At 35.0% G+C, this 12,206-nt stretch overlaps 2 protein-coding genes across 3 annotated transcripts in view; both read right to left on the bottom strand.

Annotated features, from left to right (window-relative positions):
- The window catches only part of ANO3 (anoctamin 3), a 452,178-nt gene extending 441,769 nt beyond the window's left edge, over positions 1 to 10,409 (bottom strand). The window contains exon 1 of the mRNA XM_070624550.1: positions 8,476 to 10,409. The gene's annotated coding sequence lies outside the window, so the exon portion shown is untranslated. The remainder of the gene's footprint in view (positions 1 to 8,475) is intronic.
- Positions 9,124 to 12,206, bottom strand: part of LOC139084019 (uncharacterized) — a 47,664-nt gene continuing 44,581 nt past the window's right edge. For both annotated transcript variants that reach the window (XR_011541299.1, XR_011541301.1), the window contains exon 4: positions 9,124 to 10,409. The gene's annotated coding sequence lies outside the window, so the exon portion shown is untranslated. The remainder of the gene's footprint in view (positions 10,410 to 12,206) is intronic.

The raw sequence follows: 12,206 nt of genomic DNA, 5'->3' as shown, positions 1-12,206 counted from the left end.
AACCATCCTTCAGTTTAGGGAGTCAAACTAGATAAGGTTCAGATTAGTTCTTCGATGGTTTGTTTTAATCTATTACTTATTCATTAATTTATTTCTTCATTCAAATAAGTATTTATTGAATCTATATTAGGTATTAACTTAGATACAAAAATGTCAAGGCAGGCATGCTGGATAGGATGTGGGCTGGATCTGGTCTCAGTGGGAAAGAGAGCTGTGATTGATCAGGAATTTTAATTATAACCATCGTATTAAGTATGGTCATAGATATGCTGCACATGAGAAATGGCATATTTGAAGCAATTTTACTTTCTCTGTTCAGCTCTCTTTGAGAAGGCAAAACATACATATAAGAGGTTTGCAAATCCATTGCTGTTACAATATAAACAGTATTCTGGACAAAAAAATGACATGTCTTAGTCATCATCAGTTATTATAATTGAACAAACAAGTAAAGAAAACTGGCCCCCTGCTCCACATGCCTTTATAAACGATTGCTCATGACTGGGAAATCACTGTCATTCCAACAGCATGGACAATAAACAAAATATACTATGCAAGCCTAGCCCACCACTGTTCTGGAACAGGCATGAACAATCTTTGATTAAAATGACTAACATGGCCAAGTTCCACTGGTAATTATATCATACTTTGCTTAAATAAGAAAGTAAAAGCAGAATCAAGATTATAAATGATAATTAGGCAAAATACTATCACTACTTAAAATAAAAATCGAGGTTCAGTAAATATTCTGAATACCTGACAAAGCACTTTCACAGTAATATAAATTCTTACTTTTCTACTACCACCTATGGATTCTTTTTTTTTTTTTTTTTTGAGGAAGATTAGCCCTGAGCAAACTACTGCCAATCCTCCTCTTTTTGCTGAGGAAGACTGGCCCTGAGCTAGCATCCATGCCCATCTTCCTCTGCTTTATACATGGGACGCCTACCATGGCATGGCTTTTGCCAAGTGGTGCCATGTCTGTACTGGGGATCCGAACCTGTGAAACCCTGGCTGCTGAGAAGCGGAAGGTGCGCACTTAACCACTGCACCACTGGGCCGGCCCCAACCTATGGATTCTTAATGTCTGAGTTAAGCCTTCTAGAAAAGAGACAGATTGATCAGTAGTGAGAAATGGGTTGTAGTGAGGAAAAGATGGTTGATAGGAAAAGAAAAGCAAATATAGGGGAATGAATAAAGGGTAAAAAAGAGCATATACAATTTAGAGAAGGAAAGTATGTTCTAGAAACATGAAAGATGGGCTTTACAATTCTCCACTGAAATACCTATTATGGTATATAGGAGGGGGCACTTTCTGAGAGAGAGAGTCTAAGTGCTTTGATTTGAAAGCTGCTCAAGGAAGTTTAACTAATAGATGATTTCTACCCTCTATATCTCTAAGTTTGCACAAATCCTGACGTGTTCCCTCTTTCAAGCAATGCTTTGAAGAATCTGGTTATATGGAATGTGCTTTTGCCTGGGAACTATAGATAGAGTCACCTGATAAATGATTTCTAGCAAGACCCTGAGGGGATGATCTCTGATGTCACAGAATAGTCTTATACTCTTTAGCAGTAGGTCTTAATTTTTGAGCATGAAGAGAATACCTTTATTTATCCAGTTATCCATCCCTCATGAGACTATTGTATTTTGACTATGAATATATGATACAATCATATAAAACTATTTAAAATTTACTAATATTTAAGTATTATATTTTATTAATCATATCTATATGCCTTTGAAAATTTGTTCATGCATGTGTGAGAAATGTTACTGATTTTCTCTAAGACAATTGTTAACATACAGGTGGATTTATAAACCCCACACAATTACTTGATGTGGTCCATATATCCATAAACTGGAATTACTATTCTCTAGTATATAAGGAATAAGATTTTACTGATATGTGTAATATACGTGAGGAAACTCTGTCAACAAACTCACTTCGCTGTACTTTTCCACTAGTGACTCACATACAAACATCTCCTGAAGCCTCTAGAAATGTTGGTAATAAAAACCTTTAGTTAATGTGGATACTCAAGAATTGGAGTTCTCAGCACTTCTGTATTCCTGGGCCTTTGATGAGACCTTTTAACTTTCACCCGACCCTCTAAGTCTTTTTTTTTTTTTTTAAGTCAATAAGCACTTTATTTTCCTCCAAGTTTTATTGAGATATAATTGGCATATAACATTGTATAAGATGGAGGTGTTACCTAACCTTATTGTAGGCTTCAAGTCTTTAGTCAAGTGTTTTCCATGACATTTTAGCTAACACTTTTATTTACAACAGTTTTCTGTAAATATTAGGAAATGCCAGTGTAAACGTTTTACTCATGTCATCTTCCTAATACCCACATCACGTCCTCCAATTTTTTTCTTCTTAGAGTGCAAACAGAAGATAGCAGGAAATGTCACACAAAAACTTCCTTCCTTTTGATTGGTCTAGGTGAAAATATTTTTCTCTTAATCTGGATTGGTTTGTCTCTGTTATTATAGTAACCACCTGCTTGCTAGTGGTTACAGTAAATTCAGATCTCTGGCCCTTCACTCATTTCAAAACATAAGCTACGTTTGCAAAACTTTCTCCTTCTCAGCTATGCTTAATTTTGGTATAATCTGTCTTGGGTTCCCTTAACAGGCAAAATAACTTTATTTTATTTTGAAAATACATAAACTTATTGTGAATAATTGCAGTTTTAACTAGATCATAACAATACATTTTTTAATAAGTATAAGCTTGTTTTTTACAAAGTTTTCAATAGATTTACAAGTCTCCAAATGAACGATAGTTAGGAATATAAGTCAGACAATATATTTTCATTATCTCAGATTCTTTGCTCTCCCAAACATTATGTGAAACAATTCACTAGACATATATTTATTATTTTTCTGGTTTCAGAATGACTCTTTGAGCCCGCACGTTTATCCTGTCCCTTCCATTGAACTAACTGAATAAATTACCATAGAATACGAATGAACTAACTGAAGAAATTTTAAAACTCTAAGAGTAGCAAGACAGCAAATTATCAAAAAACTTGAGAAAATTCCAAAATGTATGATGGAGGTGAGTGCTGAACAGATTGGCACAGAGGAAGTTACCTAGAAGTAAGTGAAGCATTTTATCCTGGAAAACCATAGACAAGCCCGCAGCCTTGCCGAGTGCAGAGCAGGCCAGACAGAAGGCAAGACAGGATATGTTGCTTTGTCCCTAAGCATCATTTGATCCCAACCTTGCACTAAGAAAACAAGAGACAAGTGCACAATTATTTCTTAAATGGATGTCAGAGCAAGATAGAGAAGGGGGCATTCCCCAGCTAACTGCAGAATGCCCCAAGAAACTGAGGAGGGGCCGGCCCCGTGGCACAGCGGTTAAGTTCTCATGTTCCGTTTCTCGGTAGCCCGGGGTTCGCCGGTTCGGATCCTGGGTGCGGACATGGCACTGCTTGGCAAAAGCCATGCTGTGGTAGGTGTCCCACATATAAAGCAGAGGAAGATGGGCATGGATGTTAGCTCAGGGCCAGTCTTCCTCAGTAAAAAGAAGAGGATTGGCAGTAGTTAGCTCAGAGCTAATCTTCCTCAAAAAAAAAAAAAAGTGAGGCAAGTCAGTCTTCTCAATAGTGAAGTTTTAGTACACACTCTGCCTCCCCCAAGTCTCCTTCCCTAAGTTGCACCAAGTTCCATCCAACAGTGGTGGAAGCAGAAGCCAAGACAGTGAGTAAGTCACAAGAGTTTGACAATTTTAACAAAATCCTATGCACAGACTCTCCAGGAGTAGCCATTGGCACAGATCATGTGTTGAGTAAAATGTAGATAATTGCCGGTCAACACAAGAGTCATCTCAGCCTCACAGAGAAAGAAAAAATATTTAAAAAGAGACAATAATTTAAACAACCAAATTGAGTTATCAAATCAAATGAACTTCACCATATCATAGTAAATGCATAAAACACAAGATAATTTTACTGCCCACTTTCAATGAAATTTGAGTGAATACTGTATGCATATGATATAAATAAGCTGCTAGGAAAAGGGAGGAGAGTAAAAGAAAAAGTTGTTGAAAATAAATTAAAAAAACACTTAAAAGTCAACTCAGCAGAAGCACTGGATAACAGGTGAATCAGTGCTAAAAAGCACATTAGTTAATTAGAAAATCAACATGAAGAATTATTTTGCATATAGAGCAAAAATAAAAAAACGTTGGAAATTATGTTCGACGGGATAGAAAATACAATAAGGAAAACACAGAAACTCGAAGAAAAAGAATGGAATTTATGAAGAAAACATAAGAAAATGAAAACAAATAGGTTTATTGTGTGGATGAAAGTACTGATTCTTCAAATTCAAGGAGTTCAAATTCAAAGGCAAAGGTACCAATATTGAAGGAAGGTACATGCCTTGACATCAAACATAGCTTGATGTGACCTGAATTCCATGGTTAAAGACAGTATCTAACAAATTTCAAGATAAAGTTGGGAGTGATGTGAGGAGTATTGTGCAAATTTGACAGAGGGCAGGACTTCTTAGCTTCAACATCAAATGATAGAAAAATATAAAGCAAAGTTCACAGATATCTGATTAAAAGAGATCATGTCTCCTTAATTGAAAAACAAGGCAATAATAGAACATTGAAACAAGCAAGGTTCAACATTATGTAACTCGAGTGTTATTTCTGAAAACCATATTTGAGGAAATACTCCAGCCAAAAGGGGAAAAAACAAACAAACAAAAGAGTTGGAAGAAAGGTTTCGAAGAAGCAAAATAATTATAGCAAATGATGAGCAAAAATAATGTGGTAAGACATTTATTTATGACTAAAGAATTGCTGAAAGTTCTGTTCTGAAACAATACAAATAATTAGAAGAAAATTTCATAATTTAAAAATCCAGGTTGTTTTAACAAAAGAAAGAAAACTTCATCAATCAAGAAAATATAAGACCAATTAATTAGTTATAAGGAAATAATAAAAATGATGATAGATAAAAATGGCAACAAATAAGTAAAATATTAATGAAAGTGGATTCCAGGTGGAAGTGTTGTTTATGATACATTGTTTCAGGTTGAAAAAAATGTATAAATCACCAAAAATATTATACTAGTTAAGAACATATATGAGAACATGTTGAACATGATATGACTCCTAGATCAGTTCTGATAAGGGTCAATACAATGATAGCAATTATCTACCTGGAAACATTCCAACACTTAACTTTTCCTTTTTCTTTTCCTTTCTTCCCTGACTAGCAAATCTACTACAATGTTGATATGTTGACTGAAATGGTAATAGCAAATACTTATCTTTCATTCCTAATCTCACTGGAAAATTTTTCAATCTTTCACTGAGTATACAGTTTGTTGTATGTTTTCTGCAGATACTCGTTTATTAGATTAAGTACGTTCTATGCATAATTTGATAGGAATTTATTGCTTTTACAAATAATAAATGTGAGTTGACATTTACCAAAGGCTTTTTCAATTTCTATTGAGATGATTAATACCTTTTTTCCCTTTTAGAGTGGTAAATTGATTGACTATCAAATTTTAAAAGAATTTTTATTCCTATATTTAGTTCAACTTGGTCTTGATGTAATGATTAGTTTTATGTATCACTGGATTCAGATGCAAATATTGCATCTATGTTTATGAGATAAATCAGCATATATTTTTTTCCTTATAGTCCTGGTAAGATGTAGTATTGAAAATGAAGCTGTCCTCATATAAAATAGTTAGAAACTATTATTTTTCCTATTCTTTGGAAGAGTTTTTTTTTTTTTTTTATGATTGGCATTCTTTCTTTCTTACATGTTTGAAAATGTTAACTGGGGAAATCATTTGAGTTTGTAAGTTTTCTTAGTTTTAAAATCCTCAATTAGTGATTTAATCTATTAAATATAGAGCTCTTTTGTTTTTTCTGAGTCAGTTGTGAAATGTTTTTTTCAAGGTATTTTCCTTATCTACTTTTTAAAAAATCTTTTGCATAATGCTACTCATAATATCCTCTCAATAGATTTTTACTGTATGTAGGTGTAGGGAGGAAGACTTTTCCTCTACCTAAATGTGGGTTCGTCTGGCTGGAGAACAAATTAAATTCACATGAGACAGAATAGCAAGAGAAAATTAAACAAAGACTTATGAGGAACCATGGCCCAGGGCCTTTCTTCCCCAAGGAAGAAAGGGCACCGAAGATGTGGGGTGCACAGAGTGGTAATATACCCCCAAACAGGATATTTCACATATGATTGAAATGTCTCTCCCACAATAGTCACAAGATTGCCCTGTCTGCACAGCGCTTGATGGGCACAGCAGGAGGCAAGTCTATTGTCTTGAGCTGGTGGTCACAGGTGAGCACAGCAATCAGTTCCTAGCCTAAAATGCTTAATCCTGAAGGAAATGCCAACTTTGGGAGGGGGTGGGAAGTCAGTTACAGGAGGTTACCAGACAAGCACAATAAACAAATGCAGATTTAAGTCCTTGCCTTCCCCATTGATTAAGAGTTTCTAGAGATATCTTTACAGATGGAGAGTTCCTTTACAATGTAAATGTCTCTTACAAAGGGTAAGTAAATTCTACTTTTCAGTTTCTTTCCTGTCCGCAAAGTAACTAGCCTCAAATAATCATCATGCCAAAGAGACATATCTTGGGGTGGCCAATTCCAGTCCCCACATAGGATCTGAAATTATATCCATTTTTTCATTCTTATTATTGGTAGTTTAGGATTTCTTTGATTTGGTCAGTCCTGTTCAGGGTATTATCAATTCTATTAATATTTTCAAATTGCTAATAGTAAGCTCTGTTAACTTTCTCTCTATTCATTTGTTTTCTATCTCAGGTTCTGGTTTTATCTTTAAAATTTCCCTCTTCTAGTGTCTTTGAGATTAATTTACTGTTGTTTTCTAGATTCCTAAGAGACATACATAGATCATTAATTTTCAGTCTTTCTTCTTTTCTAAAGTATAAGTTTAAAGTTACTTATTTTCCTCTAAATATGGCTTTAACAATATCTCACGTTTCAATATAGTTTATTCTAATTAATATTATCAGTTTTATTCAATTCAAATTATTTTCTAATTTGCATTGTGATTTCTTCTGTCAAATAAAAATGGCAAGTAATAGGATATATTGGAATATATGAGGAAGCCATTTTGGTGTAAACCTAATTTGGCCTGAACTTTCCAAAAGGGCCTGACCAAGGCCATTGAGCATGCATCGTATAGCTGCTTTAGAGATTCCCTATGGCAAGAGCAAAAGGCCCTTGAGATAAAGGAGCAACTTCCCTCCCCCTCCCAATGTTGGCGTCTCCTTAAGGATTAAGTATCTTTCCTTAGGCTAGAAACTGATTGCTGCGCTCACCTGTGACCGCCCAGCTTGAGACAATAGACTTGCCTCCTGCTTTGCCCACCAAGATAGCAGACCCACTACCTGCTGTGTCCATCAAGTGCTGTGCTGACAGGGCAATCTTGTGACTATTGTGGGAGGGACATTTCAATCATATGTGAAACACCCTCTTTGAGGGTATATAACCACCCTATGTACCCCCACTTCTTTGGAGTGCTCTGTTCCTTTGTGGAAAGACTCTCCCGGGTTATAATCCTAAAATTTCAGCTCAGAATAAACTCACCCAAATTTTCATTTACAGATTGGTTATGGATTATTTTTGTCGACACCTTCTATATCCTTGATGATTTTTATCTGCATGTTTATCTTGATGTTTCATGAGTAATTGAGAAAGGTTTGTTAAAATATTTTACTATGAATGTGAATTTATCTGTTTCCTTTAATTTCTGCCACATTTGGTTTATGTAGTTTGAGGTTATGTTATTAGGGTGCATGCAAAGTTATAACACTTCTTAGCAGATTTAACCTTTAAAACAAATTGAAATACTCCTCCTTATGTCTACTAGTATTTATTGATTTATAGTCTACTTTATCTGATAGTAGTTTAGCCATACCAGGCTGTTTTTTATTAATATTTGTATAACATTTTCCCATCTCTACTTTCAAGCTTTTTGAATTATTATATTACAGACTCTTTTTTATTACTGACTCTTCTAAGGAGAAAATAATGAGATTTTAAAAAATCTCATTGATAGTTTTTGTACTTCAATTATAATTCATGTATTTACGTTAAATGTAGTTACTGATATATTTGAGTTTAAATCTACCATTGTTTTCAATTTGCCTCTCCATTTTGACAGGTTGATTATTTCGTCTTGCTTTGTTTTGTGTTACTCCTATTTTCCTATAATGTTATTATGCATACTTCAATCTTTGCTTAGTCGTTACCATAATACAGCATACTTATTTGAGTTTAATAAATTGGTACTTTGCCACTTTGCGGAAAAATGCATAATAAGCCTTAGAACTTTTTAACTCCCTTTATCTCCTGCCTTGGGGGCTATAACTATAATTCTATATATATGTTTAGTCTCTACAAGAAAACATCATGGCTTTGCTTAGATTTATTCAAGCATTTACCCTGTCCTTTATTCTTCATTTCTTTTTGCAATGTCAATTTCTTCTAGAACTTGTAGTGGAGGAAGAAATATTCCTTTATCCTTCTAGGTTCTTCTGACTGGTCTAAGAATTAAAGTAACATGAGACAGAATAACAGGAGAAAATCAAACAAGCTTAATAACATGTATATATGGGAGAAACCCAGGAAAACTAAGTAACTTGACACAATGGCTGAAGCCATCACCTTAAATACAATCTTCAGCTAAAGATAAAGAGGGATGTTGGGGGTAGTGGTTTGGGATTTGAAGGGGAGGAAGGCAATTCACATGGAGACAGAAAAGCAAATGTTTGATAAACAAATGTTTGAAATGCTTTTCAAAGACAATGGGATATGGGGGACTTTGATCAAATGGGCTTTGCTAGGTTCCTCCCTGTCTACCATGCCTAGTTCATATTATACTATAGTTATCTATAGAGATAGCTTCTTCTGAATCAGGTCTTCTATCTTAAATTCTTTTAAGTAGTTAGGTGGGAGATCAAAGTTTCTTCCTGAGTCTTTTGTCCTTAAAAATAATCAAGCTAAAGAGACACATTTTTGGAGTGGCAAACTTTGCCTCCCTACAGATTCTCTCAGATTCTTCTATCTAAAGAACTTCCATTATTGTCTTCTTTATTATGGGTTTTTGTAGGCCACAACACTTGTTCCCAGAAGTGGCTGGCAGGGCAGTGGCCAAGAATATTTCACCAGCTGCCACTCGTGATTGTTTTGGGAGGGAATGTGTTTCCCTAGCTGCTTGATCTGGGGGACACTTGTTTTATCAGCAAGAACTCTCCTGAAGAGAATCAAGTTTGTTTTACTCATGTGTGAAAGTGAGGAAACTGTTTAGTACACATGATCTCACACTATTACACGAGACCATGGCAGCAGATGGAAACAGTGTCATGGTTTGCCAAACGCTTCCAGGCTTATTTAAATACAAATATTAATTATAATTATTAATTATTATTTGTTAACAAATTAAAAATCCTGGACAAATGCTAAACTGAATGAAAAGGCAGAATCCAGAATTGTACCAGGAATCCATTATAGAAGGTATTTGATTAGAGGGTGGATCCTTGCACCCTTTCCCACAATATTTATTTCTGCAGTGATTAATATATTGTCATACACATCCTTGGGCCTTCAGGACAGAATCAAATTGAATTTTAGTTCTAAATTTCTAAGTATGTGGCCCACAGTGTGCCATGAATCTTTTCTGAACTTCAATTTCATCAAAAGTAGTATTAACTTGTAGGAATTTACAAATTTAAATCTTACAAAGTGTACTGTTCTTCAAGTAAATTTCATTAATAAAAGGATTTGAGGGTTATCAAACTATTTTATTCATTCATTTTATTAAAAAACAAAACTGCTGAGGCAGGCTGTGTGCTAAACTACTTGGAGATTTAGAGGAAGAAAATAGCATGAATGTGAATATAGGGTAATTTGTTTTATTCCACGTAATATTGTCTAGGAAAATCTTGTGTTCAGTTTTCATGAGAGTTCATAAGAATCCATACTTACTGTTAATCTAAAATTATTCATTGTTTCTCAAATTTCTTTAGGGCACATTTTCAATTAAAATATCTTCATAATGCAGGTGACAATATATTTAGTGAAAAAATGGATACCTTCTGGCATTATTGGATACTTGAGAGTCATCTTACATATTTCCTGCCCCAGTCTTAGATTAGCCATTTCTCTGTGAAGACCTGGTTTTCTTTATTGGAGAATGGTATTAGAAACCAAGATCTGGAGCCGGCCCCATGGCTGGGTAACCGTGGCTGAGCGGTTAAGTTCGCACGCTCCGCTGCAGGCAGCCCAGTGTTTCGTTGGTTCGAATCCTGGGCGCGGACATGGCACTGTTCATCAAACCACACTGAGGCAGCATCCCACATGCCACAACTAGAAGGACCTACAACGAAGAATATACAACTATGTACTGGGGGGCTTTGGGGAGAAAAAGGAAAAAGATAAAATCTTAAAAAAAAAAAAAAGAAACCAAGATCTGGCACTCAATATGTTGTTGCTACTTGAGTGTCATTTCCTGTAGGCCATCTCAAGCGACAGAGCAAAGAAATACATGTGTTTATAATAACTGGTATATATACACATATTTATAAACACTTTGTATAACCATATTAATCCATACTAAGCTACATAGAGTTTATACTGAGGTCTCCAAGTCTAATCCATTATGACAGGTATCATTCTAGCCTGCTCCACTTGCTCATCTATAACCTCCCACTCCAACAGTGTATCCAAGTTTGGTTCTGATATTAACTTTGTCTCTTCATACTACTTTTTTCTTGACTTTTAGCATGTCTTTTCATTTTTTGTTGAAAACCAGACATAATTTGGCAATAGAAGTTAATCTGTATTTAATGTTTAATGCTGTACCTAGAGATGCCAGAGGCTTTGTTAGACTCTGTTGTCCTGTTTTTGTCTCCCTAAGTTGTCTTTGGATTTCCCTAAGAACTCCTGAACAGAGTCTACACATTGCAGCTCTTTCAGTTATAATCCACTATCACGTTACTAGAGCCCTGTTGTAGTAATGGTAAGACGTTGGGGAGAGGGAGCACTCTTTAAGCCTATGATTAAGTTACAGTCCTACAGAGGGCCTATGTCTTACTCAATGTAGATAAGAAAGGTAGTCCCTGAATTTTTTATCTTTTTTATCAGCAAATTTTTATCTTCATCTATAAAAGTCAAGGTAGAAATGAGTTATGAAAAAGAAGAGCAAGGCCAACTCTAACTTGAATCTTGAGGTTTTAAGTGTCATCACAACCAGAAAAAAAAAGCAGCGACAGGATTAAAAGACTTCTTTTACTTGGTATCCAACTTTACCTTTATTGAATGTCATTTTATCTTATGGCTTTTGATCCTAAATCTATTGATTGATCATTTTAACCTACCTAGAATATTTTCTAGCTATCGTTTTATACAGTACCTCACATATAACAGGTCCACACATCGTATCGAAGTTGCTCAAAACCCTATAATCAAATTGATTATACTTTCAAGTATATTTTCATCCAATACCAATAACTACTGAAAGAGGAAAAGTGTTCTAATCTTATTATGTTTACTGTTCACAAAAGTAAAGGATATTCCCAAAGCCCCGGATATTTGCTTCCTAACTTTCTCAAATGAGCTGCTGAATACTGACTCATGGGAATCAATCTCATACACCAATGTATGTTTAAAAACTCTGCTTAGAGTTGGAAATATTCAACTTAGCACAAGATTCATTAGAAATACCGGAAAAGCTATTTGAATGCATTAGCTGCACATCCCATCTCTTATGAACTACAGCCACAAAAATCCTTTTTGTCAGACCACATCTTCACTTATCACATCACATGACTGTTATCTTAAACTAAAGGTGCATTCTAACACAGGAAAGAGGATTATATGAGTGTTCCTAAAAAATGAGTTTAGAGCAAAGCAATCAAGCACTTAGAAAATCCCAGGATTATATCATGATTATATTTCTCAAGAATATAAAGCCTTCATAAAATAAATTTGCAAGAACAAAAGGAAAAGGAAACATTCCTTTTTCTTGGAATGGAGCGGAGATAACTGTGGCCACTTATGTATCAAACTTTCAATTTTGTGTTATGACAAGTATTACAATTTTGACTCAGCCCCAGGGCTCATGGGGTTAAGGATAAATCTGCCCACTAAAGCCCCTAGATTCAAGAAATTGCAC

The sequence above is a fragment of the Equus przewalskii genome, chromosome 6 (assembly GCF_037783145.1).
Source record: "Equus przewalskii isolate Varuska chromosome 6, EquPr2, whole genome shotgun sequence".
Taxonomy (NCBI): domain Eukaryota; kingdom Metazoa; phylum Chordata; class Mammalia; order Perissodactyla; family Equidae; genus Equus; species Equus przewalskii.
The sequence above is the reverse complement of the archived record's forward strand: the minus strand, read 5'-3'. Positions and strand labels throughout refer to the sequence as shown.